This window comes from Meleagris gallopavo, chromosome 23, assembly GCF_000146605.3.
Source record: "Meleagris gallopavo isolate NT-WF06-2002-E0010 breed Aviagen turkey brand Nicholas breeding stock chromosome 23, Turkey_5.1, whole genome shotgun sequence".
Classification (NCBI taxonomy): Eukaryota; Metazoa; Chordata; class Aves; order Galliformes; family Phasianidae; genus Meleagris; species Meleagris gallopavo.
Window position 1 is genome coordinate 2,108,960 of NC_015033.2, and position 12,798 is coordinate 2,121,757.

Genomic DNA, 12,798 nt, shown 5'->3' on the forward strand with positions numbered 1-12,798 from the left:
ACCGGGACTGCGGACCGGGCCTCGGGACCTCGCAGCTCCCCGCCCTGCCCCGAGCCGCCTTCACGTTAAACGCCTCGAGCGCCGTGCAAGGTCTGCGCGGCAGTATGGGGAGCCGCGGTTAGGCCGCCCCGGTGCAGCAGCGGGGTTCAGAACGGGAGGGAGCGCTGCCCGGCCCCGAGCCCGACCGGCCTGACTGCGGGCATGAGGTGTGAGCGGGGCGAGGCCTCACCGCCCTCACAGTCCCAGCACGGCACCGCCGGCGCTGCCCGGGTCGTTCTTCGAATGTACGAACGGTTCTCAGCTTTGCGAGTAAAGGCTTTTCGAGCGCCTTCAGTGAACGCTGAACCGGCACGGAGCGAGGTGTCAGAGCTCTGCCACGTGCCTTTGTCTGGCAGAGGCTGCAGCCTGCCAGACCTCGTGGGCTGCACTGCTGGAAAGCTGAGGTTGCGTGTAATACAGCACTGGGTGCAGCAGTGATGGTGCTTCTCGTGGTGCTGTGCTTCTCGTGCTGTGGTTGCAGCAAGGAAGCTGTCAGAGCAATTCCCAATTACTGCGCAGCAATTAATAAAGCACCCGGTTGTGCAGGAGGCGCTCAGGCTTCTTTGGCTCTGAGCTATCACGCTGTCACAAAAGATAGCTACCTGTGCCATCAATAGAGCAAACTTGTTGTTTAACCTTAGCCTTAGCTTTCATCTGCAGGATGCAGGCCAGCAAAATAAATCACATGGCAGTAAAGGAAGTCACGCATTCTTCCCGGGGAGCTGAGAAATTTCATGTGGAATTACATCTCCTTTTCGAAAAAGTGTCAGGATCTGTCAGGATGGGTTTTGCCCTCAATTACACTCATGTAACCCCAACTGTTTGCTGTCTCTGTAAACTGCCTTCATGGCTGATTCCAGCGGTATCGCAGGAGAGACGTTTGAGGCTGTTAATGTTATTGCCTTTAGCAGAGGAAACTCTTTTTACTGAGGAGAAAGGCACATGCAAGAAGATCTGAGGTCTGCACATCAGAGGAATTTAGCTCGTCACTCTGGGCAAACAGGACAAATTTATTCCTGGTATAACTTCAGGGACATTTCCACCAGAGGTTGAGACACAGAGTTGATTGTGTTCTAATAACTAATTTAGATAAGCGTCTAAAAATGCACATCAGTTAAATGTCTGACACAGCCATTTTGGAAGCTGTGCTTTAGCTGTCCTTGATAGAGGCTGATTCCATCTCTCCTATTTTCTCTGCTAATTACAATTTCACGTTCCTCGGTCTCTGGATGTACACCTTAAGAGCTGTACAAATTGCCACAACGGCAGGCTTGCTTTCAGCTCTCTGCAGCCACCATCTCTGTGAAAGCAAAAATTCTCCACAGCAGTCCCTCCTCCCCCCTGCTGACCTCCGGGTGATCATTTGGATGATATATTTTGTTGTTAAACAAAAATAATCACGTTTGGGGGGGATTTCCTCTTATGTGGATGTTGTGTAACTAACATCTGTGTCCTCCTGAAATCCTCACAGGCAGCTGAAGTGCAGGAGCAGGTGATTATTCACAGCCAGTTACAGCAGGCAGCCCCACATCCTCATACCACGCACAACTGATCCAATTATAAGTTTGCTTCTTAGCCAGAGGATTGTTGCAGGAATAGCACTTGGAGAGTTTTCTTTGGCAAAGACGCAGCCCTCCCCGTGGACAATAATAAACAAAGCCACAGACCTTGTCCTGTAATCTTCTACCAGCTAAAGTGGCACGAGGTTTTAGTCAACATGGATGATCAAGGAAGATCCAAACATTGAAGAGAGATCATTGTCTCCCTATCTGGTGGCTGCAGGCTTGCATGGTTCACATCCCTCTGGAGAGAGACTGATGATGAAATTGCCAGGCATATCCTACATGTAAAATACTTTCAACACATATGGATTGTCTGTGTGAGACCCTAACAGGTCTCTAACAAGGCATTTTTTGACATCCTTGCAACGTTTCGTGTGTCTATCCCCTGGCACTCCTGGGAGGTACAGAAGTGCTGATGCAGAGGAAGGCTAATTGGCTAAATCCACACAGAGACTTAAATTCCAACATGCTACATAAGGTACCTACACAGAAAATTGTTAATCCTCAAAATCCTGTTCCTCACCCCTAAAGATCTGATGCAGCAACATTTCTGCTCCCTGAGTGCGCCGGATCCGAAGCACTGCTTCAGCGGCCAGCTGGAAATGCCTCTGTCTCAACTGCAGGCAAGGTCACACCACCATCCCATTGGCATTCCCAGCCCCACGGGGGCTGCCTGGCCCTGCTGCCTATTCAGGGGGCCGTGCAGCCTCTGTCTTGTGAGGACATTTGGCCAGGAAAAGGCTGGAGTGTGCCCTGCCTCGTCTGCTGCTTTTTCATCTTCCACGCTTTCACAAACCCGTCCCCCATCGCTGTGCCAGCTCCTTCAGCCTCTCAATGCACAGCCCTGCTCTGCCAGTCCTGCCTTCAGCATCCATTGAGGAAAAGATGCAGTAGAAACCACATATGATATCGTTACATTATGGAAAAATCATGCTGGGTTTTGTCTGTTACTTATCTGTATTCCTAAACACACATCTTCTTCATTAGGGGGAAAAAAAACAAATAAAGAGCCAGTGGCAAAATACCACTTTGTGAAGGGACAGAAAGCAAAACTGATGCAAAAGGAAAATCACTTTCAGACAAAATAGGTCAGCAATGCGTGAAGAGTTAAAGTGTTTCATGACAATTTCGCTGCCAAATCCAGATAACATTCACATGGGTGGAGAAAAGTACCTGTAGTGCAGCCAGCAGACCTGAGAATCACTCTGGAAGGGAATAAATACATTTACATAATAATGATGCGAAGCACTTCTGGTTTTATTAGAGTGATGCAAGAAGAACTCTCACCCTGGGCAAAGGAGGTTTCTGCACACAACTTTTGTCCCCTTTCAGATGCTGATCTGTTTCCTGCATGTGCATAAAACTTTCCTGACACTTCCCTTTTACTGTCAGCATATTGCACAGACCATGAACTTATCTGTTCAGTCAGTAGCCATGGAGGTTTATTACATGGATAATTGACTTAGTTCTGGCCTGGGTTGTTTTTTCTTTGCAGTTTTAGATTACATTTCTTTCCTCCTCCCTTTGCAAGCCCTTATAGCTGACATCCATACGTCAGCGTATGCGGTATATTTAACTTCTTTAAAGTATCTCCTTACAACTGTGTTCTAACACAGCTTCTTTTTTTTTTTTAATAAGTGTTACTGAATGAAATAAAAATCTCTGAGAAAAATATCTGACAAGGAGCCATGAATAAAAATATACCAGAGCTGGGAAATCTGCAAACACCACCTCACCCCAACCAGCGAAAAGGAGAGACAGGGAGAGATTTTTTATGCCACAGTCATGAAATTCCAAACCATCTTGACCATGACAGATGAGCCAGGTTCCAACCTCAGCAATGCAGTAAAAACTCTGCTCTAATGAAACAGGCAAATGTCAATACACCGATTAGCAGGGAAGATAATATTCGGAGAGGCTTTTACAGATGACCTAACTCCACTCACAAACAGGATTATATTCTTTCTTTCCCTTTTGTAATATCTGAAAACCTGCCTTTAAAATGAAAACCATTCGCTGTGGGGCTTTTTCTGTTTTGTGTTGCTTACCGTAGAAATCTCAGGAATTTCAGATCTCATTTTCACTCATATTACAGGGGAGCTTTTTGGACTGCTTTAAGGACAATGCTCTGGGTGGATGGGAACCCTTCCCAGACACAGTTATCTCCATATACAACTGGCTGCATGGGTTGCAGTGAAAGCAAAAGTCATGTAAATGAGATTTGCATCAATTTGAGCACATTCCCACACATTCAAGCATGCAGAAAATTATAGTAGCTCAACGGAATCGGTTTAAAAGAATGGTGTTATTTGTTAGTCTGACACAACTTTCTAGAGACAGGTTGTGATTGTGCATTTCTCCAACTGTTTGCAGGAGGCAGTGATGTGTGCTCAGTTACCTGCTGTCCCTGGGTGTGAGTTCTCTGGGACTATAGCTTTGATTCAGAAACAATCCTTCTGAATATGGATGAATCAGGGTCTGCATCCCTCTCGGTCTTTGTCGAAGCTTTTACTGTAACAACTGACAAAGTGCTCCCAAAATATTTGGCTGTTGGCAAAATAAAGAGCTGACAACAAACTGCTCAGACTCCACGCTTCCCACCCAGCTCTCCTCATGTGCCTCGGATGCCAGCGCTCTGTGAACTCACCGTGGGAGGAAAGGAGGAAGGCACAGCCCTGGTGGCACACAGCACATCCCCACTTGGGTGTCTTCCTTTCCACTGTGCCACACTGGGTTCCCACATCACCTCCGTGCTCCTTCTCCCAGGGCCTGCTCTGTGTCTCAGCACGTGGCTCAGTCCCTGTAACCCTGCTGCGAAGTTTTGGATGCGCTGACAGCACACACAGCTCTGAAATGTCTATTTTTAAATATTCTGAAACATCTCTAGAAATGTTAAGTGTTATAAATTAGTTTCCTCGGGGAAATATATATATATATATTTCTTTTTATCTTTTAAAGGTTTTCCATTTCCCTGACTCAGACCATTTCCTGGTGGGTTCTGCATAATGAATATTAGCAGAGGTTGGCTTACCACAGTGTCTAGTGAGACTCATTTATCAAAGCCCAGGATGTGCGCCATGCAAAGGGGAAAAAAAATCCCATTGAAAATGAACAAAAAATTTCAGCCCTAACAATCTCTCCTCTCATTTCTGTATCCTTGGGTATGTTCCAGTGCACGCAGCGAGGAGGCAAAATGGCCATCTGCAGAACATGGGATGTATCTAAAGAGAGATTTGTACACCTTGAAAGTCACCGGTGCCGAAGCTGCGAGTGAATAATGGCACCGAGCGGGATTAATTGCATCAGCCCTCAGGGCACACTGCTGTGTCCTCTGCAAACCAGGGCACGGCCACAAGGCAATCCACGCAGCCGTTACTCTCGTTACAAGACCTGGTAAATAAAGAAAATACAACCAACTGACTTTGCACACCAGTAACACTCCAAACTGGAAGTAATCCTTTCAGAGTACTGCTAAGAGGATCCTAAGCAGCGTCTTCTGGAGTGTGTATTTGTGGTGTGTTAATGCACCTTTTTACTCCAAGCACCCCAGCCTTGTGTACAAGAGGCAGCTGAGCATGTGCACATAAACACACAAACACATGGGCATTTTTAGATCTGTTCCCACAGCCACGTGCAGGAAGGACAGAGGTAGGCTCATCCTCTTCCTACAAGCAGAACAGTGCCCGTTTTGCACAAGGTCACCATGAGCAGATGGGGAGCACAGGGAGATGTGGTGCTGGCAGCTCCATGCCTGGAGCAGGGCAGCACAGAGGCCAGCTCCTCTTCGCTGCCTGCTGCATCCAAGGCTTGCTCTTTGCTCAAAGGTTTACTCCAATGTTTTTGAGCCATCCTCTATTGCTAATGTGGAACACCTCATCCATGCACTTACTGCATTTCCACTGTAAATTCACTGCTTATCCGTTAGTGCAGAAAGCAGTAAATGGATTTACAAGCTTCTTTTCTTGTCCTCAGCGACTGACTTCACTTTAAACTGTTATAAATGGCCAAAGTGCAAGAGGCAGAGAGATGGATTGATTTCAGATTTGCATTTTTGTCCTTCCCTCTGCAAATGTGCTCCTCCAGGAGGAGGGTTCTGGCTCTTGCCTTCCCATTGTAGCTGCTCTTTCCCTGGCGTTGCAGGGATGTTACCTTTGATGATACATTTCAATATAGTTTTCTAAAGGGAGAGAAAAAATAGCGATGGAAATGGGAAAATTTCCATTTCAAGCACCGTTTCTGCTGCTACCACCTCCTTTTTCCCTTCAGCACTTGATGTCTTCAAAGCGCTACACAAAACCGAGCGAGGAATTCTGCCCACCTCTGCAACGAGTCGTCCATCCCCTGGGGCAGGTGGGCCACGGAGAGATGACACAACCCCAGGTCCCAGCACAGCTCCACAGCCAGGAGCCCACGAGCCACTGTCACCCACCTGGGGAGCACAGCCCTGTTCTTCTTTATCTCAAACAAGAGGATTTAGGTCTTGTTAATTAGTAGAGAAGTTGCCTAACAGCAGGGTCTGCCTATGGACATACACCTCTCCTGTTCAGGCTGCACATGCCTAGAAACACCTGCTTTCCAGATGCTGATGTGACAATGGGTTTTTCAGCTCTGAATTCAGGTAGTCCCACTGCCAGTGGTTTTACAGCCCATGGAGAAGGCACAATTTGCTCCTTTCAATCGCTGTTATTGTGGTAGAAGAGGAGAAGCAGGCTACAGAGCACAAAACCCATCGGCTGGGACTTGTTTGAGGTACCACAGCAAAAGGGACCGGTCAGCTTTGCAACAGAAGAGCAGGGCAGCAGCCTGGGAGCTTTTCTTTCTCAGCTTTTGTTTGCCTCAGTGACAGAAATAAACACTAAGAAACTGTGGAGGAAGGAGCACAGCCTGGAACCTGCCTCCACAGCAGCCCTGCAGCTCTGTTCTGATTAGTGAGCAGGACTTAGCAGGGATTACCCTCCAAAGTATTGCCTTAAGAGCTTCAGCATACCCTGCTTTTTTTTTATCCATTTGATTTTGCATGTAACTCACAACATGACGACTTCTCGTCACACTGAGAGAGAAGCAAAAAGACAACACAGATGTCTCAACCTGCATTTTGGTTTTAACAGCTGCCCAGCTAGCTGAATTAGCAGTGTCAGCCCTCTTGTTTTTCAGCACTGGACGCCTTCTAAATGCAATATATATTATTCAAGAACCTTCTGCAAAATTTCAGGGAGCGAGGACAAGCACGTATGATGAGACAGAGATAATGTCCACAGCAACCAGCCAAGGCACATTGGCATCTTGATGTATGGAGTTCTCAGTGCCCTTTGCTTTGAATAATGCAGCTGCTGCAGGACATCAGTGCCTCAGCCAGGCATTTTGCAGCTGGTGGGCCAGGATGACTCCTCAGCTTAAAGCACACCACAAAACGCTCACAGTGAGCACAGAGACTCAGCAACAAAGGTGCACGTTGGTTTCATGGGGTGAGGTGGTCAGGCAGCTCACGAGCTAAATGCACACAAAATGCAAGCTTCTGTCTCCCTGTGTGCACACACACCTCATCGGGTCACCCTGAAACAGAGACATTCAGCAATGTGGAACATCAGCAAAGAAAATGTTTTGCCTGGCAGGAAGCGTTTAGTTTCCTTGTTAGTTTGTTTTGAAAGCTTTCCTTAGGAGTTTTCAAAAGCAACATCTCTTGAAAACAAAGAGAGGGCAAATGTTTTGTTCTCAAAATGCTGACACAGAACACAGCATCACAGGAATAATACTTCGAGTTCAAATCATTTTTTGCCAAGTCTGTAAGCAGTTCCAGGTGGGCAGCAGCCAGCTTTGCCATCACTGCTGCCAGCAGGAGTGGAGCTGGCTGAAGGGATGCTCTGGGCAAGGAAGGAAACACTGCTCCTGAAAAATCCTCTCTATTCAGCACAGAGCAATGCTTGCTAGGACAGCCATCTGTGCAAAGGAACCACAGAGAGCATCTCTGCTGCTTGCAGAATGCCCCAGCTGGGGTGGTGCCCTCAGTCACTGCCAGAGGGAACGCCGTTCTCCACCACAGGACTCCTTTTCTCCAATTATTCTTTGGACAACCTTATGCATCTTGTTGCACTGAGAAGAACTACAAGGGCAGCGGCTGGGCTGCAAGGATGGGCAAGGGGAGGGCAGCATGCCTGCTACAGACACTGCTGTCAGCAAGGTGTCATTTTGCCTGGGCTTCGTCCCAGCTCTTTGTTTGGCAGGACTGGTTTGTGTTGCTTTTCTCCCCTGTAACTTAAGCCTGTAACTGCCAACCTAGATGATTAAAAGCACTTCTTAACAGAGCTAAGCTTGTGCATTGTATTAGAGACAGGAAGTTTTTCCCACACGCACAGTTCAAACATCAGGATGGCACAAGGAGATGATCTGGAGCTGGTGGTTTTCTTCCTAACAGTTCCCACCTGCTCAGAGAGGAATGCTGTAGCAGCAAGGCTTCTGGCATTTCACTCCCACACCCACCCGCTGCTCCTATCTACAAGGAAATCATCTCACCCAACAATACAAAGAGAGCAGTAATAAACACTTTCCAAGGGAGTGGTGGGACTACACTGGCGCCTGGCATGGCTTTTAAACCCAACTGTGAGAGGGAGCACGAGGCTGCAGCAGGCAGGCCGAGCTGGCTACTGCCTGCACAATCCACTCCCTGCATCCACCTTGAACCCCTGCAGCACAAACAGCAGCAGGACAGCAAAGCATCCTCCACACAAGGCAGAATATGGCTGTTGAGCTCCCATTTTGCATGCTCCTGCTGCTCACTGTACTGCAGCTTCTCCTGCAGCTGCTGGCTGAGGGTGCTGACACGTGTTTTTATGGCTGCAAATGCAGCCAGCAAGCTCCTTTCAAAGAAACATGGCTCGTCCCCAAAAGCCCTGCACCAAGCTGGGGAGACAAAGCAGGGCAGGCCAAGGCCCATTTCCAGGGATGCAGCAGGGCATGGTGGGGGCAGCGCTCACCGCAGAATCCCCAGGGATGCTTGCACTGCAGCTGGGCATGCAGAGTGAGACAGAGACATCATTGTGGGAGGGATGCTGGGGAGCATCCTGCCAGGTGCAAGCAGGAAGTGAAAAAACACTTGTTTGTGCTAGAGGCAATAAAATCAGAGCAAGCCCCAGGATTCAACTGAGCCAAGCAGCTCCTGGAGGAAGCAGAATCAATCGGCTGTTCAATTATAATTTTATTTCTTTTTAAAATCAATGATCTGGGAAGAAAGTCTCACATTTTTGAATAGCAAAGGAAAAAAAAAAGGGGCATAAAAGGTAACAGGGATGGAGCATAGGCACTGAGCAATCCAGGATATCACCCTAGCCAATATTGTGTTCTGAACACGTAATAAAGCCAGGTCCCTGCTCTAGGGATAGAGCTGTTCCTGCAGGATGGCAGTTGGATAGTCAGCACCCTGCAGCAGCTCCACCAGAAGCAATTACGTGATTCACAGGCAAAATTACATGCAAAACAGAAGTGAGAAACAAGAAAAATCAGAAAACCAGAGAAGCAGAAAACATGCCTTGCCCTGACAGCTCCAGTTTCTGAATGATGTGCTGACTCCCCACCAGGGGCTAATGCCTTGGGAGAAAGCCTTGACACATTCAGCTTGCTATCAATTAGAGCAGGAGGGACCATTCCTTTCTGTCCACAACAAGCTCTCTGCTACAGGGCCAGTACAGGAACTAGAACTCACGATTTCTGGATTTCTGGAGGAAAATGATTAATAAGAGCTGGGCAGTTACCTCTGTGAACCTAGAAATAGAGCCAGAGGGAAATGGGAGATCTTTCCCACCCCAGCTCTTTGCATCACTCCATTATGTATCCTGTTACCTGAATAGCTCCCTGAAGTGCCACCTGCCTCTCCCTTCTGCTCATCAGTCATCTCTTCTGCCTGCTTCTCACTGCAGATCCGCTTTTGAGGCTGCCTGCTATTCTCAGAATAGCCTCCCAGTCCATGTTTGCTAAGCTGACGCCTCCTCCTCCTCCTCCATAGAGTGCCAGCCCTGCAAATTATTACAGTAATAAAGACACTGGCTGTGCTACATTTGCACTCTGTTATAAAGAACAGCCTTTCGAGCAGGAGCTCTGTGGGGACAGCACGGAGCAGTGAGGAGCTATGCAGCAGGACTGAGCCCTGATTAAGGAGCAGTCACAGCTTTCCTCCTCTCCAGCACTGCAGGTTTAGATTTTGATTTTCTGCTATCAAATCATGCTCCCTGTTCACTTATTCCCCTCACTCCAAAAACACACACACACACACACACACACACACACACACACACAAAATTACCAATCATTCACATTTCTCCAACACACTTTAAATTCTTATCTACAAACCACAGTCCCACGTTCCAGCACTTTGCTATTCTGGTCTCTTTTCTTCCTTCAGAAGTAACTCCTTTCAATGCCATAGCCTCATTAGGTGCAGTTTGAATTGCCTGCAGCTGGAAGCACCTTGCTGATCTGGCCCAAATACTCTCTGATTTAACTTGAAAGCTTTATATAGCTCTGGTCTGATGGGACAGGGCAAGCACAGCCTTTGACATTGTGAGATTGTGTTGCTAGTGCAGAAAAGAGGATACGGCTCAACAGCATCTGACTTCATAGTGTTTGACATTAGAATCCAAGCAATGTTCTCCTAACCTTGCCCTTTTACATGTAAATTCCTGGTTGCTTTTTTTTTTTTTAATAATGACAAAACACTCAGTAATTGCATCTATAACTGTCCTCCATCTCCAACTGATATCAAAGTGTGAATGATGATGAATTAATACCTGGACTTTGATTCCAGTGTGGTTAATCAATACAAGTCTCATTTGACAGAGCTGGGTCCAACCCATGCACCTGAACAGAGGAACATTCCAGCTCTGGGAACTCACTCTTTCTCCCCCAGATTTCTATAACCATACACAAGTACAAAAGACCAGCCAGTGCTTGTGTGCATTTTCTCATCACTGATGTACTGCCAGGCAGGGTTTTGTCACCTCAGAGCAGCTGGTGAGCTGCTTTCCTAACTGTAATTTCTGGCTTTCTGTTGCTTATGAAGAGAAAACCTCCAGGTGTAAACACTGAGGCCAGGTAAGGTGGGCTGGGAATTGAGAATCCACTTTCAGGAGCAGCAGGTGAAAAACAACCACAGTTGCTGCTTCCTAACACAGTTATGCTAAAAAGCTTTCTAAACCATTCTGCATACATTACAAGCTTGCTGCTTTGACAGAAGAAATAAAATCCCTTGATAGGATTTGTGTGTAATTAGCTGGTATATTCATTTAACAGGTCTAATTCAGAGATCAGCTGTGTGTGAAAAGTGCACCAGGTTTCAAATCTGCATGGAGTGCAACCAGCTTAGACCAATGCCTCATGAAAGGACAATTTTGCACAGGAGGAAGCATTTACCATGGACTGAGCTACAGCTGGTAAATTTGGTATTTATAGCAAAGCTCTTCTTAAGAAGGGCTTGACAGAGGAGACAAATCTCATAAGGAGAAGCAGTTGCCAGCCATCCAACAAAGCAGGCATGTTGTCACTGCACAGTTATTGTCTTTGCTGCTTTGTTGCAGCAGCCAGCTGTGCCTGCATTTGCTCTCAAAGCCCAGCTGCTGAGCTGGCTGCAGGGCCAGGGCAAGTCAAAGCCATGGCTGGGGATGGAATGTACCTCAGTCCCCACAAGTGCTGCTCTGCACTCACTGCAACTCTGCAAAACACAGCTCTGGCTCCAAACAAACACAACCTGGACCAAAAGAGCTCAAACATCAAGGCTCTCCCTACTGTCAAAGTGAGCAGGTGGTAGGGCTATGGGCCACACTGCCCTCTGAGCCCAGCTTTGACAGGGGCTACTTGTGTCAGGAAAAAACTGCATCATACAAGACATCATTTTCCTCCCTCCATAGTTCTCCTTAGAGGAAAGATGCCAAGAACTCTTTTTTTCCTGAGGGGTGTTTAGCATTCTCTGCAACTTGCAGTTTCTCCAGTCTTCCTATCAAATAAAGTATTTTACAAGTGCCAACAACAGATGAGTCTTTCTAGTAAGAAAACATAGATCAATAGACACTATAGAAGCCTGGCCTGCCCATGAACAGCCCGCTGTGTGCTAAATCCTGTCACAGCCATTACTCATGCTAGCATGAGGCACAGCTAACATCTCTGGCAACTCACAGCTGTCTGTTTGGCTCTGTACTGGCAGGCCTGTACCCTTCTTCCCATCCTCTGCTGCACCTTGGTTTAGGGATGTTACAGCCCTCACAAATCATTTGGTAGCATTGTACTCTTCATAATGATTTCTGAAATCAAATCTATTTTCCCCAATCTTAACCTGAAGATGTTTAAATCAAGGTTTTGGAAGCAAGCACCTTGCAACATCAGGAGCATTAAGTGTCCATTTCCCTCCTTACTGATTTAAACTATAGAAGGTATAGAATTATTTGCAACCAAATGAAGCACTGCAACACAGGCAATGGCCACAATGGGGCACTGCTGTGCTCCTGACAACACTGATTTCCAGCCGTGGGTGCTTTGATTATTTGGACTTGAATAGCAGTCATTGAAGTGAATCAAATTCATCTCTTCCTCATAAATCAGTCATTATGGAAAAGATCATAAGCCCTAAGAGTTGGCTTTAACAACCCCTCCCTCAATTATGCACCATTTTCCCTGTCTGATAAGGTTTTACTATTCTAACTCCTCCCTGCTAAAGGCTCACCCGAACAGCACTGGTGGCACACTCTTCAGACAAAAAGGTATTCTTCATCTCCAAGATCAGCACTGACTGGGAACGAGCTGTACTTTGCAACTTCTCTCCCCACTGAAGCAGCAGAGCTGTGACCTGAACAAAGCTTTTGGAAATATAAGTATTAGCTCCTATGTCTTTGTTTACAGCCATCTGTTTTCCAACAGCTGGAAAGCCCCTGAAGTCTTCCTCCCTCCCCCCCGTGTGAAATGCAGTACCTAGCTGCTAATAGGGTAAAAATTAAGTGCAGCCATCACATCCATTTTCAATTATAACTAGTATTACAATGCTATTAATGAACATAAAACCAATTGCTGTATTTAACTAAGGTTTTAATTCAATATGGCACCCCACTCTTATTGGACTTTCTTGTGCTGTTAGATAAAAATCTTTACAAACTACACAACAATCTTCCAGAATCATTGCATTAACTTATTTGATGTATAGCTTTTCCCTTACCCCCCCCCC

The 12,798-nt window shown here is 46.8% G+C and overlaps 1 long non-coding RNA gene across 1 annotated transcript; it reads right to left on the reverse strand.

The window, feature by feature from the left end:
* Window positions 1-8,775: 8,775 nt before the first annotated feature.
* On the reverse strand, window positions 8,776-12,792 carry LOC116217408. The gene is made up of 2 exons (XR_004161899.1): window positions 12,304-12,792; window positions 8,776-9,607 (listed from the first exon to the last, which is right to left on the reverse strand). It is a non-coding gene; the product is annotated as an uncharacterized LOC116217408 (long non-coding RNA).
* Window positions 12,793-12,798: the final 6 nt, after the last annotated feature.